Below are 17,087 nucleotides of genomic sequence, written 5' to 3'. Positions count from 1 at the left end.
TGTGCTAACTGTTTAAAATAAATCTGCGAATTAAGTGATTGGTTTCCTACAGGTTTGAATTGATTATTTATATTTCAAGTCCTTCATATGTAGCTGGTGGTTTTTAAATAAGCTATCCGGAGTTTACTTACTGCCAGGATTAAATGCCTGGCTGGCGCCCGAACAAATCAAAATAAAGAAAGGTAGAAGCAAGTGTTTATTTGTGGGCCACCATCGCTACAACCTCGTTCAGATAATGTTGCACAATTAAAATGACACACATAGTACAATATAAGTCTAAATAAACTGTTTTAAAGATTGACATTTAATGTAAGGTTCAAATAAGTTTAATTTCTTGTCTAAACTGCGTCTGGCCATTATTTTCTGACAGCCACGCGGGGAGACTGGGCGGAGATTTAAATTACGTTCACCTGTGAATGCAGACACGATCTGGATTGCGTTTATATTACACTGAGATCCGATCACAATGCGTCCTCGACTCCCTCCTAACCTGGACACGCTGATCGGATAACATTCCCATCAGAAGCGCGTTTACACTCGTCTTTTCAATGTGTATGTGGACAACATCAGGATACAGGTCGCATGTTAATGCCAAGTGTAAACGCAGCCTCATATGGTCATGCAATCACATACAATAGCATGTAGGAACACAAATCCACCCCTACAAAGAGCACACCCCCACTACACACAGTAATGAAGCAGTTAGACAAACTCACCATCAGGACTGGACAGGGCAGAGGGTGCTTCTTCAGGTAGGCTTTGGGATCTTATTTTCCCTTCAACACATAGCACAGACATATTTCTGATAGGATAATGTACTTTAAGGATCATTTCAGTATTTTGGAACCAAAAATTACATTACATTAAATTAAAAATAGCAAAAATGCCACTAATAAGACACATGGGTTTTAAATACATAACATTATTTGATATGCTGGAGAGGTTATAGAAAGTAATGTTGCACAGTAGACTGATACTAAAAGGTACTGCAGTATCCAGCTGTTCAAAATGATAAAATACCAGCTTTTTATTAATACCAGATTTCTGCTAAAACTACATTTGTACTGTTTTATCATCAATTTATTAACATTATTGTAGAAATTAAGTGTAAATACCTATCCTCTGATGTCCAATTTAAAGCCTTTTACTTCTGTCATCTCAGAAATGTCATCTTGACCAATAAAGTGGGTTTATTACGTTGAAACTCACCTTCTAACTCACTTTCTTTACTGTCTGAGCTTGGGGTGCCACTTCCTTCTGTGGACAGATCTAGAATGACTGTTGAGTCACTTGAATCTATTTCATCCGTGTCTGTTGCTTGCTCAAGACAGCGCCTCTTTGTAGAGCTGCAAAGATTAGTCAGTTAATCAATTAGTTGTCAACTACTTGAATATTTTCTAGCTTCTTTAGTCCTCTATGACAGTGAAATTAACTTCTTTAGGTTGTGGACCAAACAAGACTTTTGAGGACATCACCTTGGACTTTATATTGACCAGACAACTGATCAATTAATTTTAAATGATTAACAGATGAAAATAATCATTAGTTACAGCTCACCTCTTTGAATGTCTCCCATCTGGAGTTCTTTTTTGGGGGGATCTCACATTTTGCAATCTTTTGTATAGCTGTGTGTACACAGTGATCTGCACAATACATTTAATACATTTTTCAAATCGCTACTAAAAATGTCCAACATGAAACAGTCATCAACTGGATGCATTTCACTTACCCATGTATGTAGGCCTTAGTCCTGCAGCATGGGGTAGTACAGTACTATTCTCTTTGCCATTGCTGTAATTTCTGGCTTTGACGGGTATCTGTGAGATTCTGCATCCCCCTTTGCCCTCAGGATTGCAATCATACTGGTCATGGTGTTTCGAATGAGCCGGCATCTGAGCTCCTTTGACATCTGGCAGTTGCGCTGTTCACCTCTCTTCGAAAACTCAAAGTACTGTTGTCGGACTTGCTCAAGTTCTGTGTCGGTGTGCAATACATATTCTGGAAAGGATAACTTTACAACCTTTTCAGGGGTTGTGTACTTTGGAGGACTTGCCTTCACAGGAGTGGATGTCTGTCGCATGGGTGATGCATTAAAGGAGGAACTGCCCGATAATTTTGAGTGTTCTTGACCAGACTCCTGTAAAATAAAAGATAACAACTGCAAAAAGCAACATTTTTTGTTTTTTTGTGACAACACAAAATGCAATGTAGCATTGACAGCTCTGCACAAGTATAAATAAGCAATGTTCCATTTTAGGGGTGAAATCACTTACATCAACTAACTGAACACCTATCAATTAATCTAAACTGAATTGAACACACATGTAGACTACCATGCCTGCTCCAAAAACACTGTACTGTTAGCTCAATGTGCTGCTGCCAACTTAAATAGGTGGTTAGTTTAGGCCACTTAACTAAGAAACTGACCTCCTCCGATGCACCATGACAGGCACGCCAGACCGCTTTTCTACGTAAAAAGTTCTCTGGGCCTGGGAAAAGATCCCGCAAGTCTTCACGAGACAGGGTGCTCATCATTGTCTCTGTGATGTTTGCAGCTATGAAAACATTGAAAGACAAACATAGCTAGATGAAACAGTGCCCTAAATGAAACAGCATACTATTAGAAGTTGACACTTCGTTCAAATTAGGTAGCTAGTAACCAGCTTAGTATAAAAATGTAGATACCCCATTGGCTGCTGTTGCATGTCATATAGACGTTACTAGTATAACTACAGGGTTCGTAAGCACTTTCAAGGTCCATGGAACCCGTTTATTTCAATGGCTTGCGCAGTACGAGGACGTTTTGTTGCCGAGTCGACCAAAGCGGAGCGCAGCATTGGAGCTCGAGCGCACGCCGAGGTCAAAGTTAAAGAGTGTTTTCTTTTTTTTCTTCTTTTTATAGGCTTTATGCCGAGCGTCACGTGACCAAGCCGGAAAACAGGTCACATCGCTTCCGATTCAGGTCTTTTGTATGTGCTTCATGAAATTTTTTGCGGTTTTACTCAAGATAACTTAAAAGGAGCACGCAAAAATGAGCACAACCAATGTCCCTCGCATGTGCAGATTGATATTTAAAAGTTTTTTAATTTTTCTTCTTCACACTAACGTTTAGATATTTAAACAGCATAAAACACCAATAACAAAGTGAACTTAGTAGGTTAGCTGATTACCTTAAAAATCAATAGATATCGTAGTTAGTTCTTACGGCCGTTAACACTTTCTCTGACAAGCGGATGCAATGAGACCTGTTTTCCGGTTTGGTCACGTGACGCTCGGCATAAAGCCTATTAATGCCAAGGTATCAACTTTTGCCGCTGCGCTCTGTGACGATTACCCGCGCGGCCAATAAAAACGGGGCATCCAAACAAGCGCGAAAAACAAACTATTCAGTCAGATAGGTATTTGTTGTGAAATAAAGTTACAATTTCAAGCATTTTATCCAGAATTTAAGCATTTTCAAACCTTGAAAAGAGCTGCCACCAACTAAGAATTTTTCCAGTGACCAACAATTGTCATTTAAAATAACATACCGGGAGTCGAAAATTCATTTTGCTATTGGTCTGAACACAACATACTATACAACATTATCCCCAAAGCGCCATTCAGTTCCTACAGTTCACCGACCACACACTTCACACAACAGGTGACAGAAGGAGCGTGATGTGACAAATAGGAGAAAGAATTTGAGGCCCACAGTGCTGTAGCGGGGCCAGCGCTAGGAAGCAACTAAGTTAGCTTCTTTCTTCTTCTTTTTTTTAGCTTCAATTAGGCCTCTGCATTCGTACGTTCATATATGATAAAGAAAAATATTTGCATACATTACCCCTTAAAATCGACACTGCGACATCATCCAATTCTTCCATGCTGTTGGCTGACTTGGTTAACGTTAGCTAATTAGCTCCGTTAACGTTAGTTTGCCTCGCTGTCTCTGTTCGGCTGCAACGATACACAAACACATTGAAACGTCGACAACAGTCAATGGGTGTGCGTGTGTGCGATATGAACTACAAAGAATGAGCATACAGCACTTTAATTTAACTTACTTGGCTTGCAATGAAACACGTCAATCCAAGTTCAAATCCAAGTCGGTCCCAAACCGTCCGTTAGTTTACGCCCACATTCTCATTTTGCAGCAGCTAGCTGGCGGGTGTAACCATAGTAACGAGTTTTTACGGCAGTCTTGCTCGACCGACCTGTGAGCAGTTTACCGTTCTCTTGCCTGTGACATATTTGCTTCCAACATGATTTGGCGTTGCTTCATATGCTACATATTTGTGGCGTTGACTCTGAAACAACTTTTGAGTCACATTAACACCATGCACAGTCGAAGCCCTGACTTTCGCGTCGTGTGCGGGATTGATGGCTGTCCAAGTGAGTACAGGGTGTATAACTCCTTCTACTATCACGTGAAGCGGACACACGCGCATCATCTTCTCCACGTTGAAGCGGCGGAGGATGAAGAACCGACTCGCCACGGTTTACCTGGAGCAGGTGAAAGGACAGCCACAAACGACCAAACTAATGCAAGCCCTGTGGCTCAAGCAGAGGGCTCAAGCACCGTCGTTCCAGCGGTAAGTTGTTAACGTTACACAAGCTAAAATTGTACGTAACATTTATTTAGGTCAACTGTGCCTGATCCAAGCGCGTCCACTACACTGTTTTTTTTTTTTTTGTCAATGACAGGCTCAGGTTGTAAGATAAAGTAATAGCAGTGTTGAAAGTAACTTAATGTGTTAATTCCACAACTTTTGTCAGTAACGAGTAATAACGCAAAAACAACTTGCCTACTGAGATAGTTTTATATTCAGTAATTGGTAAATTAATTGACATTGAATTCACTTGATTATTAGTTTAATTAGTTTAGTTTAATTATTAGTTATGTAACTTAATTCAGTTACCAGACTTCATTGAAAAAAAAATCAGTAACGGTAATGAATGTTAGTCATTTAAACAACAAATTAAAAATTACAGGTTATCCTTCAACAGTTTGAATCAAGCATAACTTACAGGCCGTAATATGTGTATTATTAGCTTATCATTCACAAAGTTGTAACTGGCAGATTAGACATGTCTTCATGACAGTGTGTGACAGGAAGTTGTCTCATAGCTTATTGGAATACAAGTTCAGTTCAAAGGCCTTTAGTAATGTTAATTTATTGGCAAGAGAGCAAGTGAAGGGATACAATTTAGTATGTGTGTCAATCTTAACACTCATGAAGTACAGATTTTTTCTTATGCTGTCAAAGTCATTTTTTTTTTTTTTGTAGTACTGTTTTGTTTTTATTAGTTTTTGTTTTTGTTGTTATTTTACATACTCAAAATAAAGACACCAATCAGTAAAAATACACCCATCTTGTACCTTTTTATAGGAAGAAATCTAGCTAGCTAACCCAGGTAGTTGTCAGATTGTCTGGTGGTGCTATACAAATTGCCAGTATATTTTCCCTAATTTAATAGATATGTTTGTTGTTCTCTTTCAGAGTGGATTTCAAGAAGATGGAGAGGGTCGCATGAATGTTGACCTTTCTAAACATGCAACTGCATTTCTTCTTCAAGCCAGAGAAACCCATCGACTGACACAGGTAATTTATGCCATTGATTTTCCATTTAATTATATTTCATTTTTATTAGCAAGCTTAAAAGCTATAAGCTTAAACTGTAGAAAGACTTAGCCACTGTTCAGACCTGGCATCTTGTTTGATCCGATCACAGATGAACAGCTAAAGGTATGTCAGAGAAACACGCTTCTTCAGTGACCACTTGTGATCGGATCTCACTTCCCCGCTATATATGCAAATATACACATACTTTGCTTACAAAATCTGCCCATCCACTATAATTTGTTGAGCATGAGCTAAGAATAGAGACAACATAATACACCCAGCACTTACAGTTTTATTTATCACTGTCCACTTGTGATCCTATTGCTCAAAACACGTTTTAAGACCAAGTGTAAACAAGGTCTTAAAACTGCAGAAGGAAATATTATTTCATGATAGTTTTGCTGGAAATAGCCTATTTTAATAATTGCATGACACTAACAATATGTAATTGAAGGGTTACTTCTAAAAAATAAAATAAAAGACTGCATTTTTATATGAATTTTATAATGTATCATTTTTTTTTTTTTTTTTTTTTCTATTCCCCAGAGAGCGGTTAACCAAATGGTGAGTGGAGTCCAGCAATATCAGGCTGCGTTATTGGAGCACCTAAAACAGCAAATGAGCAACATGATTGAGAGACATTCTGGGGACCTGGATCAACTAAAGAGTGATGCAATGGGGATATTTGACCAGTTTGTTGACCCTTTCTTGCCCCTTTTCCACCAAAGCATTTTGAGAGCCGGTTCGGAGCCGGTGCCTACTCGCGAACCGGTTCTTTGTGTTTCGACAGCCAAAGAACTGGTTCTCGGCCAGGAAAACTGGTTCCAAAGCGGCACCAACTCTTTGCTGGACTAGAACCAGAGAACCGTTCTTTTACCACCGTGTCATGCTTACGGCGGGGCTGGAGGCGGGTTTAGATGTGTCCTAAACATATTTTATGACCGCAAAGCCAGGAGAAACATTTGCAGAAACACGATGTAGTCCACCATTGTAATTATTATGCTTGAAGTTGGCGCAAGCGTTTCTATCTTTTTTTAAATTTTATTTTTTTATTGAAAACATTATGTAAGCAAAGAAGAAAACAGTCAAAATATAGAACAAATAAACGGAAAGAAAAAAAGACACAAGACAGAGGTACATAACTAATCAGAAATGATTACATATCAAAGGAAAAGATTAAAAGACTTACTTATTTCAATTGTTTTTAAAGCCTTCATGGAACACAAGTTAGAGATAATCCCAAAATAATGTACTTGCTAGCGTTTCTGTATGGCGACGTACACAGTGACGTAACGACGTCGTTCGCTGGGCGCTCTAGTCAGTGGGAAAACAAACCGGTTCTGAGAAGGTTCGCAAATTGAACCAACTCCGAACTAACTTTGAACCAGCACCAGTTCCGAACCCGTTCTTTTTTGGTGGAAAAGGGGTATATGTCAAATTGCTTCCACCCATTTGCAGGATAAGACCATCAAAGAACTGTTAAAACCAATTGAACCAGAGATTGTTGTCGCAAAACAAACAGTATGTTATGTGAAAAATGGAGACTCCAGAGTTCTTACCATTAAGGACCATTGTTTTCATTGTATACCGTTGGTGAAAAGTTTGGAGCAGCTGCTATCACATCCAAGAATAATTTCAATGATTGATAAGAGGCCACAGACATGCAAGGATGGATTTTTTCATGATTTCATTGATGGAGACATTTTTAAGTCGCACCCACTGTTTTTGAAATTTCCCACAGCATTGCAGTTGGTTTTATATACAGATGAAATTGAGCTATGCAATCCTCTTGGATCTCGGGCAAACAAAAACAAATTGTTATTGATTTATTACACCTTAGGTAACATCAACCGTAAATACAGATCAAGACTTGCTGCCATTCGTCTGCTTGCCATGGTAAAATCAAAAGATATTTCCCATTGTGGTATTGATGAGATATTTGAGAGGATTAACCGTGACTTGACTGAGCTGTGTGAAGGTGTCCAGATTGTCACTGCAAATGGTGAGAGGACCATTTATGGGGCACTTATGTCTGTGTGCGGAGACACTCTAGCTCAGCATGAAGTGGCTGGATTTAAGATAGGAGTGGGATTTGCCTACAGTAAATGCAGGCACTGCGAATGCAACTTTGAAGACATGCAGGAGCAATTTAATGAAGATATGTTTGTTAAAAGGACAATGGCAAGTCATAACAGGCAATGTAATGACATTGAAAAGGCGAATACTGACTTTCTGAAAGACAGTCTTAAAATGACATATGGCATAAACAGGAGAAGCAAATTAACAGAATTTCCTCACTTTGATATAATCAATCAAACCCCACAGGACATCATGCATGTCATTCTTGAAGGTGTTGCCCCATATGAAATCAAATGTGTTTTAAAGCATCTTGTGCTTTCAGGGCATATGGACTTAGACGCATTCAACAGTGCAATTATTTGTTTCCCTTATTCTCCTGTGGATGCAAGGGATAAGCCTTGCCCCATATCTGTCAATACACTGTCATCAAATGACAATAAATTAAAACAGTCAGCTAGGCAGATGCTGATTTTGTTAAAGATCCTGCCATTTCTCATTGACAAAATTGGAGAAAATGATTACATACAAATGCTACTTAAGTTGTTAGAGATAGTCAAAATTCTGTTTTCACCTATTATTGCTCTCTCAACTCTTTCAAGGCTGAAACTTTTAATAGAGCAACATTTAAAACATTTCAAACAACTGTTTCCAGATGCAAATATTATACCTAAACAGCATTACTTGCTGCATCTTCCTTCTCAGATTAAGGCACTTGGTCCTACAGTGAGGCATATGTGTATGCGCTTTGAGTCAAAGCATTGCTTTTTTAAGCAGTGGGCTTTGAAAAGTAGTTTTAAAAATATCTGCAAGTCTCTTGTGAAGCACAACCAACTTTATGAATGTAGTCAGAATGTGAATGAGAAACATCCAATTTGTTCAAGTGAAGTTGACATGGGCCCAGCCTCTGAGGTTAAAAATGTTCACTATGTAGAAGGAAAGATTAGAGACTTCTTAGGAATAGAGCACGTTGAACATATAGTTTCAGTACAGTGGATTACGCAACATGGAAATAAGCATACATGTGGAAAATCTTTGGTTATTTCTAATGTCATCAATGATATTCCAGAGTTTGCACTTGTGAAAAACATCTATATATTAAATGCGTCAGTCTATTGTTTTGAATGCGAACCTCTCACTACAGTTGGGTGGAATGATAGTTATTTAGCTTATGAGGTAGAAGTTCCTGACCTAGCTCAAGCTAATATTTTAATTGATGCTGAAAAGCTTGTAGATTATACACCATACTACTATGTAAACTTTAATAATAGCAAGTACATTCCACTGAAGTATGATCTCACAGACATCATCAAACATCATTCTTGAGTCTGTACTGAGTGTGGGTATTTGGGAGCAATTTATTTTTTTAAGCACCGACTGTATGACAGCATTTATTTTTACTTTTACTTTATTTTTTCACACCACATGGATTGATGAAATGTAAGAAAAATAGCCACACTGTACTGTGCATTGTGAGTTGAGTTGGGCATGACCTGCCGTTTTCAATAAAGCAGATCTGTTGTCTCAATTCAAGTTGTCTATTTCTTGAAACAAGACGATTCATCTTTTACAAATAACACAGCAGCTTAAAAACCTTATGACATGTCAAAAAAGCTTGTTTCATCTGAAATATGACTCAAAACAAGATGTTTTCAAGACGGTTTCACTTAACAAGATATTCAAGATGCACTGTCTAAAAACAAGCTCCTTTATCTCACTTAAATCTTGCTTTTTAGGTGATTTTGTCTTATATTAAGTGTGATGAGATATTTTAACTAGAAACTAGATAAATATACTTGGGAAGATTTTGAGTTTTTGTAGTAATAAGATTACAGTATACAGCATATGCAGTCAAAGCAGGATGCATACTGCACAAGGGAATCAATGACTGTAAAATGAATTCAAAATGCCTTTTTAAAATGGTGACAGTGTTGATGATTTTCTTTATTAAAACACTGACAAAAACAGTAGGTAAACATAAGTATTATCAACAAACATAAGTATTAATATGGTAAACCTACATTTTACTAAGCTACTTGTCTTGGTAGCTGAGTCTGACGAACTGCCCCCTGGAATCCCATCGACCACAGGTCGCCCTTTATTAAGGGACAGTGCCAGCTCCTCAGCTGGGGTGAGGGGAGGGGGAGGTGGACCCCACCTGTTTTACGGGCCTCAGCCTTCTTTCTATTGGCTACAGAAAACTAAATTACATTTAATACTAAATTACATGGCGTCAGTAACAAGTTTAGTAAGTTTAGAAAATATTACCTTGCTGGAGAATGTTTTTGTGTTTCATTTTGACTTGGCTTACACTTCTTCTGGCTCCAGAAGGATTACACCTGATAAAACAATATACTAGCCAATTATGCGCATTACTACTGTAATATTAAGAAATGTATAGAGGCCAACAAGTAAATACTTGTCTATTTTTACTACATGCCCCCAAAGAATTTTTGCGTCACAAATTACAAATGTGGTATTTTCCCATATTTTTGTGACTCACAAGGGGAAAATACCCCATTTATAATTTTCTAAACTCACGCATTTACTCTGTCCATTATTATTTGCCAAGCCAACTTTCTTTTGCTGATGCAGCAGTATTGCTTTTTGGTTTTTTTTTTTGTTATAATGGGCTTATAGTCTTCATAAGCAAGCATTAAAACCTCCAACTCAGTTTCACCGAAGTATCGTATGTAGCTCGCTTTTTTTCTCCCTTGGTTTCCATGGTGACTCCTGAAATCGGCGATCCATTGAAAATGTCTTTATGTACTCGCCGTGCGCGCGCATTAACTCTGGGTTACCAATAGGAGGTTGATTAAACTAACTCAACATAGGTGTTTTGGAACCGACATACCCAGAGTAAGCAAGTTTGGGGTTAACCAACCAAGAGTTCAAGGTTTATCTGACGGTAAGTTAACCTTGCTTTCTGGAATACACCCCAGGAAGAGGAGCTCTCGCTCTGTTCGATTGTTTGAGTTTTAGATCGCATAATTTAGTTGTGGAACATGAAACTAATTATTTCTCCAAATATGTGCACCCTGCTAAGAGTCCTGGCGGATGCTGTATGTATGTGAAGACAAATAAACGAGAGAAGATGTGAATGACTGCTTTCTGAGTGATGATTGCTATTAAAAAATAACGAACGTTACAGATTAATAATTTTACACTCCTGTCATAAACCCTTTAAGCCAAAGTCGCAAAATTGTGACAAGACGTCATAGTTAATAAAACAGCCTGTAGATCCTAATATGGTGTAATATGTAATTTGTATTCCCTACCACTAAATGGTAGACATGTAACACTTCAATTCAAGAAACAGCAGAGCAAGTGAGCGATCGTGTCATTGATGCGACAGTTCAGTTCAGTGCGTCTGAGTAAATTGTGAGATTTGTGAGAGAAAATCGTCAAATGGCTAATAAAAACTTGTACCGTGAGGATGTGTTGCAAATGTTATTCGCCGATTCTGACTCTGAAGGGGAATATTTGCCTTTTGTAAATGACGATCGGCCGTCTAATGATCTTCAAATTAGCTTCTCCTATCTTTGCCGTGCAATGGTGCCCCCCGCGCCTCTCCCGGTACAACTTTGCCGCGCGCGTTTCTCCCGGTAGATCTTTGCTGCGCAAAGCGTGAATGTTCACGAAGCACAAACAGATCATTTTGACCATTTGCCCAACGGGGATGGGGGTGGAAGGGGTGGACGTGGTCTTTTCCTGAATATTACTGATGAACTGATAAAAAAGTAGGCTACTGTTCACAGTTACTACTAAAGTATTGTAATACAGTAATAATTTAGTACTTTCTTCTATTTTATTGTTTGTTTCCTCTTTTCCGATCATTTGGAATGAGGATAAAAAAAGAGGGAAAAAAGCATGTAAATACATTCCAACATCAATTCAATATCTACTATTTCCTGAATATTACTTTGAACAGTAGCCTACTTTTTGATAAGTTCATAAGTAAAATTCAGGAAATAGTAAATATTGAACTGATGTTTGAACTTAATTGCATGTTTTTTATTTAAATGTTTATCCTCATTCCAAATGATAAGAAAAGAGGAAACCAACAATAACAGACGAAAGTACTTAATTATTGCTATACTATATAGTAGTAAAACGCATGTGAACAGTAGCCTACTTTTTGATAAGTTCATCATTCGTTTTACTACTATATAGTATAGTAATAATTAAGAACTTTCTCCTGTTATTGTTGGTTTCCTCTTTTCTTATCATTTGGAATGAGGATAAACATTTTTTTTTTAAATAAAACATGCAATTAAGTTCAAACATCAGTTCAATATTTACTATTTCCTAAATATTATGAAATTCAAGAAATTCCGCCCCCTGATGACGTCATTAGCATATCTCTTATGCATACCTCTTGAATAATGACTGAAAGTTTATGTGGGGTGTAAATAATACGCATCTAATTTGCATAAAATCAGATGAGTATATTTACACCCCACATAAACTTTTAGTCATCCCCAACATTTTTCTAATTTCAAGTAGATCTCTGTCTTTAAGTCCTTTCAAGCCACAAGCTTTTGAAATTTTGATGTAAAAATCCAGCATTTTTTCGGAAAAACCTTGGCGCCTAAAGAGAAATTCCATCCAGTAGAGGGTGCGGGCTGATTTGTCTTTCCGTTTTGACCAGAAAGGAAGCCATTTTGTCTACTCTCTGGAAAGGTAAACCATGCGGTGTTGTTTCTCTCCATGTAATCTTAAAACATCAGTGCATTCTTATTCATCTAAAAGATTTTTAAATCAATATATATATATATATATATTGTGTTTGTATGTTCTGTGGTTGTATTTTGTGATTAATTGTATAAGCGCACCGTTTTGTTACAGTACTAAGTTATTCATCTGGCCAGCGTTTTTGATTAGAAGAAGAAATAAGTTGTTATTTGCTGTTTGAAACATTTTTGGTGTTATGATTGTTCTTATTAGTTGAATAGTTAATACATACAATTTTTAGTATTGAGTGGTTCATTGGTACACGTATTTCCCCCCTTAACATATCATAACCTTAACGTTTTAAAGTAGTTCACAAACTGTGCTGAAGAACATTTTTGCCATACTTATTTACCCTCTCTTATATTATAATGATAATTTAATTATATAGATTTAGAGGTTAAAGTGTCTGTACAGCGCATGGCTGCTAACGTTTTTAATATGAGTGATGTAAAATGCATTATTGATGCGTGAAGTGCTTGGTGTTAAAGTGAGTTATTAACCTGGGAAGTCGTCGTCGGTATGTGCTCGTAATAATTGTAATCATCGCGTGAATCTTAATTCATTTGCATTTTGCGACCTATCGATGTTGTTGGTTTCATGCCAAAACATTTTTGGTGAAATGAAGGTTTTGGCTAGTATTCTTGTATGCGATCACTCATGTTTTAATGAACACGTGTATCAATAGGTTATTACATCCGTGTATGAGGTTTTAAAGCGACATGTATTAAAATAAGGGAAAAAAATGTAAAATAAAAAATATGGATGTTTATTTAAATAGATGCAGAATCTTTTTGTATTTTTATTACTTGCATTATTCTTTTAAATAAACTTAAACTGAAAGTAGGGTCTTTTTTGTTGTATTGTATACAATTAACTTAAGTGTGTGTATGCAGGGTCCGAAATTAACTTTTTGGCTCACCTGCCACTGGGACTGGTAGATGAAAAAATCCACCAGCCAAGCATATTTTTTACCGGCCAAAATAATAAACAGCCTTTTTGTGTCACATATACATTAATTTATATAGGCTATATTTAAACATTTTTGGCATTATATTTCTGGTCTATTATTTCCATTCTTACTTTTATTTACACACACATATTACACAATTTACACACATTAAAATAATATTTTTGTGGTGGTGCCTATAAAAATAGTTCTGTACAAATGAAATGTATTAATTGTATATTTAATAAAAAGTATGCAATAATAATATATTATAATTATTTCAAAAAAATATTTAGTTTTACTCTGCCTATTTTTTTACTCCATTTACTCTGACTGATCAGTAACTGAAGGACTGGAAAAATATCAGTTGTTTTTAACCCTTCATTAAAATGAATCGGTTCAAAGGAGTGAGTCATTAGTTCGCGAATTGGACGTGTCATTATGGGATGTGTACGCGTTGTGTGATTATCCCGGCAGCTAGGACATCCCTCAAGATTTGTGTCAACACAGAAAACATTTAATCACTGGATAGGTTTTTTCGTTTATTTAAAGTGTGGTTTATGTCAGCTGAATGTGCGGAACGCTTCAGAGAAGATAAGGTATTTTAGCACAATTCACAGTTCACACCCAGCGGTAATCAAAGCGCTGGTTGAATAATGGAGATTATTTGAAGAATGATGAAAAAAAACCCTAAAAAACAGCCCTACTTTTGCAGACTGGTCCTAGGTTGAGAGTTTTACATCTCTCGATCAACCACTGCAGTTCAATTCTCTGGACTTCCTAGGTCGTTAACTACCAGAAGAAGAGGAACTCGAACAATCTGCTCTTTTAACCAGTGTGTCCAGGGGAGAGCGCGAACGCAGTCCCCCACTACCATAAATTATGCAGTCGAGATTCCCACATTTGGGGAATTCGCCGGGATAGCACAACCGGAGTGCAATGGCCGAGCCTCGCCCTGGGTGAACCACCTTCCTGATCATGGTGTCTCCCCTGCCAGGTAAGTATGAATTCCCAGGCCTCCCGTCAGAGGCACCGTGTCCCTCTCCGCAATCCTCACCAACGGTCGGACAATCAAACACACACCTGATTCAACTCATCAGCTCATTCGTAAAAACTCCAAGAGATAAGAGAGAGACATCAAAAACCTGCAGGTTGCACTCCAAAGTGTCGTGTTGTGCGCTCTGCTGTGATCCATCCAAAAATAGTTTTTTTTGTCAGTTCAGTGTTTTTATTTCGATCGGATTAATGGTTTCGAAGATAATCACAAGTTTTTTAAGCACTAAATGACACCATTACACAAACCATAAGGCGAAACCTGGCATGTTTGGCATCGTTGGACTCGGCAATGATTCAGAAGTCTAAGTAGGTCACTCCCGTGAAAAACGGTGGCTTGAAACTTCTCAGGATCCTTCAGGGCATACTGAGTTTTTTGAGATATGCCAATGTTCTCATAGACTATCATAGCACCCTTGACAAAGACACTGCATGCCAATTTTCATCGGACTAACGGTTGGGTGCGGTTATAGCCATTTTCATGATTTTTTACCCTGTTATAGCACCACCAAGTGGCCAATCGTCGCAATTTTTTTTTTCATGTGACCTCACATTGAGCTCATGAACATGCGTCCTGAGTTTAGAGAAAATATCTCTTTCCGTTCACAAGTTATAGCCGTTCTAGTAAAAGTGGCCCTGGACACATTGAATATTTTGATTCCCCTTAGCGATCGTGAATTGAAATTATTATTTATAGTCACTGTCCAGAGAATATTTCTGCAGTGGTTTGGCTCCGATCAGGCAAAAAAACTAGTAGTTCGCAAAAGTATGTTTTTTGAAAAACCTCAATTTTCTCAGAACTGGAGCCTGAAAGGCGAGCAAATCCGAGGCACGTGTGTTGTCTGCCTTGAGCCAAGGATTTCAACGATTTAAGACACTTGAGCCTACGCCCAACGGTTTAGGAGTTATGAGCCATTTTATACTTTTGACCGCTGTAGCGCCCCCGTCAGGCCGATCGGGCCTTTGTGACGTTGTAGGCGGATTGAGTACTATCCGCTGTAGGATTACAAATTTATTTAAATGTTTAATTTAGATTTCCAATACAATAGTATTTTATATTGAGAAAGTTTAGAAATGATGAGACCAGGAAATCTCTGCAAACGGTAGGGGTTCTCAGCGGGATATTCCTGACTGTCCCATCTCAGTACGAGAAGGCTAGGCTTTTCCTGTTCTCGTTGTTTACCGGGGGAAGAGTCATGCTGAGCAAGTTTGAACACCTGTTATTTTATTACTGAGACCATTTGTCTCATCTCAGTACGAGAAGGCTAGGCTTTTCCTGTTCTCGTTGTTTACCGGGGGAAGAGTCATGCTGAGCAAGTTTGAACACCTGTTATTTTATTACTGAGACCATTTGTCTCATCTCAGTACGAGAAGTCTATGCCTTTTCCTGTTCTCGTTGTCTCAGCTCATTTACATCACAATGTAATCCCTCCCCCTTGAAATGTATATATGAACTCAATGTATACTGCCTTAGTTAGACTTCACTTGACTTGGGTCCGGAGCAGACTACAGCAAATAAAGAATCCTGCTTAAATAAGTCTCCTGGTTTTCGCTTCTGAGTTTTTCTACACTGAAGAAGGAAGAAGTTTACAACACCGCCCTCAAAGTTTCATGTCTCTACGACTTACTGTTCGGTCTGCCCGATCAGTTTTAGATGGAGAATGTTGGATCATGGGAAAATTAACAATAACAATAGGGTTTCAGCACCACGTGCTTGAACCCCTAAAAATCAGTCAGCAGGGGATGCTGCAAAAATAAATTAACTACATGTCAAAAATTAAGAACTCAAACAAAAACATTGCATTTTTACTAACCAGTCAACTTTGTGACATAGAAGTAAAAGCAGACACGTCCATCTTTTACCATTCCTGTTGTTGCCTTTTTTAAAGTTGCCTGGTCAGTTTCTGTCGGTATTTGACCACGTCACATGGAGACATAACATCGCTAAGTTCCAAACCATCATTGATCATCTTCAACATTTCATACCTTTCCTTACACCTCACCTGCACAATATATCTCCTTCTCGCTACTGATGCTCAGCTTGGCCTTTTTGCTGTCCTCAGGTAGATGAAGATTAATTATTATTATTACAGTAAGGGAGGTATTGTCAAGATTTCACCTGTATTAAGTCAGTCTGGTCATTAGTAAAGCACTACAGCCTTTGGAACACAAAAAAATACTTTAGATGAATTACAGTAATTTTTTCATAAACATTTTATTATTGTACGTACAGTAAGGGAGGTATTGTCAAGATTTCACCTGTAGTAAGTCAGTCTGGTGAATAGGAACATGCTACAAACTTTGGATAATAAAAAAATCACTTTGGTAAATTGATGTAATTTGATTCTAAAAAATATTTGTGTACAGTGAGGCAGGTTTCCTAAACACAATCATTATAATGCACTTTTTATTGTTGCTAAAGGTCAATCAACAGCATTAGAACACATTATGTGAGAGATATTTGCTGGTACATCTGTAGTTGGCTAAAATGTAGTTGTCTATTTGCACACCATGAAAAAAAAATACAACTTTTTAGACGGTCCCTATCTTGTTTAACACGCTACATTGGACATTCAGTGGACATTCGCAAGTAAGTATGCCATTAAAACAATACTTGCCCATTTTGATCGATTGTGGAAAATGTAGTAGTTGACCATATTTTTTGTCAACATCAT

General features: G+C 37.7%; 1 long non-coding RNA gene and 1 other non-coding gene across 3 annotated transcripts in view; both read right to left on the bottom strand.

Moving 5' to 3' along the window:
• Nucleotides 1-17,087, bottom strand: part of LOC143726135 (uncharacterized) — a 390,493-nt gene that overhangs the window by 290,530 nt on the left and 82,876 nt on the right. The window lies entirely within an intron of this gene.
• Nucleotides 14,202-14,364, bottom strand: LOC143727002 (U1 spliceosomal RNA). Its single transcript, XR_013199222.1, has one exon. It is a non-coding gene; the product is annotated as a U1 spliceosomal RNA (small nuclear RNA).

Source organism: Siphateles boraxobius, unplaced genomic scaffold (assembly GCF_051911475.1).
Source record: "Siphateles boraxobius isolate OS27281-9 unplaced genomic scaffold, OSU_SipBor_1 77, whole genome shotgun sequence".
Lineage (NCBI taxonomy): Eukaryota > Metazoa > Chordata > Actinopteri > Cypriniformes > Leuciscidae > Siphateles > Siphateles boraxobius.
Note: the sequence above shows the minus strand (reverse complement) of the source record. Positions and strands in the feature narration are given on the sequence as shown.